This window comes from Ptiloglossa arizonensis, unplaced genomic scaffold (assembly GCF_051014685.1).
Source record: "Ptiloglossa arizonensis isolate GNS036 unplaced genomic scaffold, iyPtiAriz1_principal scaffold0069, whole genome shotgun sequence".
Taxonomy (NCBI): domain Eukaryota; kingdom Metazoa; phylum Arthropoda; class Insecta; order Hymenoptera; family Colletidae; genus Ptiloglossa; species Ptiloglossa arizonensis.
In genome coordinates, this window is record NW_027478439.1 from 1,418,115 (window position 1) to 1,425,000 (window position 6,886).

General features: G+C 43.0%; 1 non-coding gene across 1 annotated transcript; it reads left to right on the forward strand.

Annotated features, from left to right (window-relative positions):
* The first annotated feature begins 5,096 nt into the window (after window positions 1–5,096).
* LOC143154517 (5.8S ribosomal RNA) lies at window positions 5,097–5,251 on the forward strand. Its single transcript, XR_012994144.1, has one exon. It is a non-coding gene; the product is annotated as a 5.8S ribosomal RNA (ribosomal RNA).
* The last annotated feature ends 1,635 nt before the right edge of the window (window positions 5,252–6,886 follow it).

A 6,886-nucleotide genomic window follows, 5' to 3' on the forward strand; every position in this document is an offset into this window, starting at 1 on the left:
TGCGTCTCATCCAACCAACGACCAAACACCCATGGGTTGCAGCAGTCATCGCTGAAAACAAAAACAAAGTTGACATCTTTCAAAACACAGTCGAAGAAACGGAGCATATTTTATGTTTTCAAGTGATAATGGAAACAGATAAATTTTATATCTTAAATGTATATTGTCAGCATTCATGTCCCATTAGTCCAATCCTGACTAAAGTTGAAAATATAATAAACAAATTAAAAGGGAGTAAAATCATAATAACAATGGATGCAAATGCAAAATCAGAAATGTGGTTCTCCGATGCTACGGATGAACGAGGTAAAATATTAGAAGAGTTTCTATTGGCAAATCAGTTATACACTTGTAACCAACCTGGAAATCCTCCAACATTTTCCACGATAAGAGGTGAATCAAATATAGACGTAACAATAGTAACCGAAAATATGTTAAGCAGTCAACATAATTGGATGGTTGATACCATATGTACAACCAGTGACCATAATCTAATTATATTTGAAATAAAACAGGTTACTTTAACGCGAAGCAGAGTTTTCAAAACAGAAAATCACAACGTTAAAAGAGCAGACTGGGAGAAATTTACCTACTTAAATAGCGCAAGATTCAATGAACAGGTCACAACAGAGGTTGGTACAAGGAAACCTAAGTATGCTGTAAAACTCTTTAATAACATTCTAGATGAAATCTGTAGACAAACAATGCCCAAGAAAATGATAAACAATAAAAATGTCCCATGGTGGAATGAAAAACTCACCAGTCTCCGCAGAACAACAAATAAATATAAGCAGCAGTTAGCAAGAGCAAAAAGATTATCACTCACGGATGTCTTACCTGAATATATACAAAAATATAAACGTGCCCGAAACAAATATGTAGCCGAAATAAAAAGAAATAAAAAAGAAGCGTGGCAAAACTTTGTTACAGTCGAAGGGAACAAAGATCCCTGGAGCATCATATATAAAATAGCAACAGACAAAATGAAGAGAACAGAAGTAACCTGCTCCTTAATTCTCCCAAGTGGGGAGACAACTACAAATTGGGATGATACAATAGACGCTCTAATGAATAAGTGCGTTCCAAAAGAATGCAAAACAATAGAAGGAGAGGAACATAAGGCGATCAGAACAGCGAATAAAACATATAAGAATTTTGACGTTGAAAAGCAAATCTCATTTTTCGAAATAAATAAAGCCATTGCAAAATTAAAAAACAACAAAGCTCCCGGGATTGATGGCTTCAAAACCGAAATAATAAAGAAATTGTGGAACAATAATAAAAATATAATATATAATTTAATAAACAACTGCTTTAGATCTACACACTTCCCCCAAGAGTGGAAAACTGCTAATTTAAAGATAATCCTAAAAGACAAAACCAAAGATAGGAAAATGATAAATTCATACAGACCCATTGCACTCATCCCAACAATGGGTAAAATCTACGAACATATAATAATTGATCGAGTTCAAACAAAGTACGAAGATAAAGGATTACAAAGTAATAAGCAATTCGGGTTCAAGAAAGGAATGTCAACGGAAGATGCCATCAGACAATTAAGAAGAGGAATAGCAAATTCCGAAAAGAAGCTAATTGTTGCGCTATTTATAGACATCGAAGGAGCGCTCGACAACCTCTGGTGGCCTGGAATCAAAGCCAGACTTGTAAAGGCGGAATGCAGCAGTACTCTACTTGCCATAATTGATCATTATTTTGTTGAAAGGAAAATGATTGTGAAGACAAAGTTCAACGAACACACGCGGCAAATGGAAAAAGGGTGCCCGCAAGGTTCCATAATAGGTCCAGTCGCTTGGAACTGGTGTATGGACGCGTTTTTAACACGAATAGAGAGGGAGATAGATGAAACAGAAGCAGAGGCTATCGCCTACGCCGACGATCTGGTGCTTTTATTCAAAGGAAATTCAAGAACGGACGTAGAAAAAATAGCAAGAAAAGCATTAGAAATATTAAACAACTGGTGTGGACTTCACAAATTAAAAATCGCGACGCAAAAAACAGTTGCTTTATTGATGAAAGGCAAATTAAATAAAGAAAGGATGCCAATACTAAAAATAAACGGTATAAATGTAAAATTCAAACCACAAATAAAATATTTAGGCGTAATAATTGACGAGAAGTTAAATTTTGCAGCACATGCAAAACACATCAGAGACAAATTAACAAAATTTATAATGTCCATCAAAAGATTAGCAAAAGAGCATTGGGGACTGAAGGCCCACATAATGTATAGTCTGTATAAAGGTGTTGTAACACCAATTGTCACTTATTGTGCTTCGACATGGTTTGATAAAGTGGAACACTCATTTGTAAAAAGACATCTATTAGCGGCACAACGAAGTATATTGTTGGCTCTAACAAGAGCATGCAGAACAACAGCGACAAGTGCTATGCAAGTAATAAGTGGTTTATTACCATTCGATTTGCATATAATCCAATGTGGATTAATAAACAGAGTGAGGAAAAATCTAACAACATCTTGGAAGGACTACGTATACAGGGAAAAGGATGAAGAACATGAAATTAACCTCGAAGACGAAATAACAAAAATAAAATGGGAAATAGAAAAAGAATGGCAAACAAGATGGGATAAAGACACACACGGTAGAGAAACATACAGATTCATTAAAGATATCAAGTTTACAGCTGAAAGAAAATGGTTCAAACCGGGAAGATTCAGTATATACATCATAACAGGATACGGATCAATTAATGAATCACTCTATCGAAGAGGAGCAACGAACACCCCACAATGTTTAATATGTAAGAAAGGAATGGTAGAAACAGTAAATCACATGCTATATGAGTGCGAAAGTTATAATTCAATTAGATATGAACACCTTATTCAGCATAAAACAAAAGAAGAAAAGCTCATAGAAAAAGAAGATGATTATATAAAATTTTCACACTTTATAAAAGAACTATTTAACATACGAAACACCTACCTAAAAAATACAGACGAAAGTAGTAATGGTCTGCCTCCTCGTGGCAGGGACGGAAACGGCAGGACAATGCCTGACGGCTAAATGACCAATTAAATAACAAAATAAACAATAACAAGAAACAAGACAAAATAATAAAAGAGACACAAGGCAGCAATGAGTTGAAGCTCGAGCTGCAAGTAAATTAGAAATAAATAATAATAATAATAATAATGTCCCTATCTACTTTCTAGCGAAACCACTGCCAAGGGAACGGGCTTGGAAAAATTAGCGGGGAAAGAAGACCCTGTTGAGCTTGACTCTAGTCTGACATTGTAAGGAGACATGATGGGTGTAGCATAAGTGGGAGATGGCAACATCGCCGGTGAAATACCACTACTTTCATCGTTTCTTTACTTACTCGGTTGGGCGGAGCGCGTGCACCGAGGTCTTCGACCCGGTTGTCACGGTGTTCTAGAGCCAAGCGTGTAAGAGTGGTGTGAGGCATTCGTGGCCGATCGCCAACAATACTCCCGCGTGATCCGATTCGAGGACACTGCCAGGCGGGGAGTTTGACTGGGGCGGTACATCTGTCACAGAATAACGCAGGTGTCCTAAGGCCAGCTCAGCGAGGACAGAAACCTCGCGTAGAGCAAAAGGGCAAAAGCTGGCTTGATCTCGATGTTCAGTACGCATAGAGACTGCGAAAGCACGGCCTATCGATCCTTTTGTTACTTTAATTCCCAGTAAGCGCGAGTCATAAGCTCGCGTTGATTACGTCCCTGCCCTTTGTACACACCGCCCGTCGCTACTACCGATTGAATGATTTAGTGAGGTCTTCGGACTGGTGCGCGGCAATGTTTCGGCATTCCCGATGTTTTCGGGAAGATGACCAAACTTGATCATTTAGAGGAAGTAAAAGTCGTAACAAGGTTTCCGTAGGTGAACCTGCGGAAGGATCATTAACGAGAAATATGAATAAATGAGAACCTAAAGGATCATGGATAAATACAGAAACACGGTTATCCAAATAAAAAACAGATACAAATTGCCAAAGCGCGAGGCGGCTTACGCGAGGAGGGCGCTATTGCGTTTCTCCCGTCCGTCACCGTTGGCCGTGCGTGAAAGCGTAGAGAGCCCTGCAGCCAAAGATTCTCTCGACAAACGGGATGATAACGGTAGGTGGACGCTTGCGCGAGGTGCGGTAGTCGTCGGTCTCTCTATCTATCCGAGGAGGAAAAATAAAAAAGAAATACGTCCATTACTTTGTCTATTCAACAACCCAACAGCGAGGTGTTGATACGCACAAAATAAATAAATAAAGAGAAACGTCCATTACTTTGTGCAAGATATATAATAATTCGAGGGTAGTTCCCGAGAATAATAATAATGAAACGAGAACGATTGAACGGAAAAAAGAAAGAGAGATCGGTCGTTGCACGACTATTTGTCACCCGCCGTCTATTCTTCCGTGAAGCCTCGGTCGTGAAGAAAGATGCTGACTGCACGTGTGCTCGCTCGTCGAAGCCAGGCTCGAGTAAAAGCGCCCGAGAGTATAACCGAGGAGGAACGAGACGCCGTCGGACTTTGTTCCGCAACGTTCTTTGCGTTTTCTCTCGCATCCCGCTATCTCCTGACTTTCGTCGATTTCTAACGAAACGTCCTGCTGATTGGAACCTCTGCACGAGGACCCCGGGTAACCACTGACGATCGCGTCGATGTGCGTCCGAAGACTTCGGGAGGACCGGCTGTGAAGCTCGGATAGCGAGTCGGACACCCATGCACCGCGTCGAATGCGGTTTGAAGTTGGGACGAAAGACCGATTCGAGCCGGCTGCGAGTCCTTTTTCGAATCTGGACGCTCCCACGTGCGTTCGTCAGCTCAATCGGTGAAGACTGTGGTTCCTTTGATCGGGATTATCCCCGCGGTTCCACATCCCACGATTCATGATGGTTTTTCAATGTACTTTGCACCCGGCTGTCGAATGATTCGCGTTCATGTGCGCGAACTTTCGACGTGTTCCGTCAGTCGGGACTTTGTGTCGTCAATTTGGCGACGCCCAAGCCTCCTTCTTTCTACGTTTTGTCGGAGGCGCGGGCATCGATTTTCAAAACTAGAACCAAAGAGAATTTAAACGCAAAATTGCATAACGATTACCCTGAACGGTGGATCACTTGGCTCGTAGATCGATGAAGAACGCAGCTAATTGCGTGTCAACGTGTGAACTGCAGGACACATGAACATCGACATTTCGAACGCACATTGCGGTCCACGGATAAAATTCCTGGACCACGCCTGGCTGAGGGTCGTGTTCACATAACCTAATACTGCTTGCGTTGCTATCCAATCCCCGCCGTCGTTTCCGGAGAGAATGGAAACGTTTCAGAGTCGGGTGTGTACGAAGATGCTTACGTACGAGCGAAAGATGGGCAGTTCGTTGGCGATTGTCGCGGACGTGCGAAAATAACGATTTGCCTGCGCGTCTCCATATGTAATCGTTCGGACTCGCGAGAGTGTTGCGGCGTCGCGCGTCGACTTAATACGACCGCCCGTGAACACCGCTCCCTACGATTACTTTGAAGTTTGCGCGCGCATATATTCGTCTTTCGCCCGAATCGAATTTTGCCGCGCTCCCAACGTTGCCTGAAATGATTTTTACGTCGAGAAAGGAACACGAATCGAGAGACTAATAGAGGACAAAAATGAATCACCCCACCACGTGAAATGTGGCATTTGTTAATAGTCGTCGTTCGCACAGCCCGAGGGATTTGTCGGCCAGCGGGAGTCGTCGTTGCCCGCGATGTCACATCAAATTTACCGCGACCACTATCGAGGGAGGTCTTTATCTTCGAACGTTGAAGACTTCGGCCACGTTCGTCGAATCGAATTTTTGACCCGTCGATGTGGTTCGTTTGGTAAGAGATATGCTCGTGCGTGCAAACGTTTCTGAACCTTCGGTGCTGTACTTAAAATCCTCTTTGGAGCGGCTCGAACGCAACGACAAACTTTGCCACAATGAAGGGAAACTGCTGGAGGGAAAGCGAGAGGTTGGTCACCCCATGTCTCTGTTGTCGATCGTGAGACCGCGCGTATAACCGGTCGTCCAGTCCACGACAACTTTTTCGAATTCATCTCGGACTTGCTAACACCGGGTTCTCTTATCCTCCTCCTCCTTCTCTTCGTTCTGCTCTGGAGAATAGGAGTCAGATCGAGAGTGAGCGAGAGAGGGGAAGAATAAGTAGAATCGAAGTCGACGCGTGTTAGTAGTATTCCTTTAGTATGTTTTACTGGAAAAGCAACGGACGGACGTTAAAATTTCAACCGGTTAAACGTCTAGCGAGCGTTTCGCATCGAATTTCAGTTAGAGTGACACTTTGGCGAGGTGCTTGAAAATCTCTCCTGGTCACCGAGAAAACAGCAGGCTTCCTTTTCTTCGGTTCAACGCGAAGAACTCTCTCAATCGACAGAACCATGTAAGCGTCACTGATGGGATTTTGCGTCGGGCGACGCCGTACGTGTGGGAATGCGGTGAAAAGAAAAGAATCTGCGTGAGAGATAGGGAGAAAATGCTCGTCGAGCGCGTTACTGAGGGAAGGAATAAGAACCTCTCGTTCGCGCCCCGACGTCGTTTCCCCACTCCTCGCTCGTTCTTCTTTTACACCCGTCCACGTCGGCGTATATCCCCGCCTACCCTCGTACGCGAGCGAACAACGATTGAAGAGAGAGGATCATCATCGCGCATGCAACTGCAGAACACGTCGAGTTGGGACGAAAAGATTGTGGCGCCTTGCTCTCTTTGATTCGGCGTCGTTGCCTTTCGCTGTTAAAGAAAAACACGTTTGTTTGACGACCTCAGAGTAGGCGAGATTACCCGCTGAATTTAAGCATATTACTAAGCGGAGGAAAAGAAACTAACAAGGATTTCCTTAGTAGCGGCGAGCGAA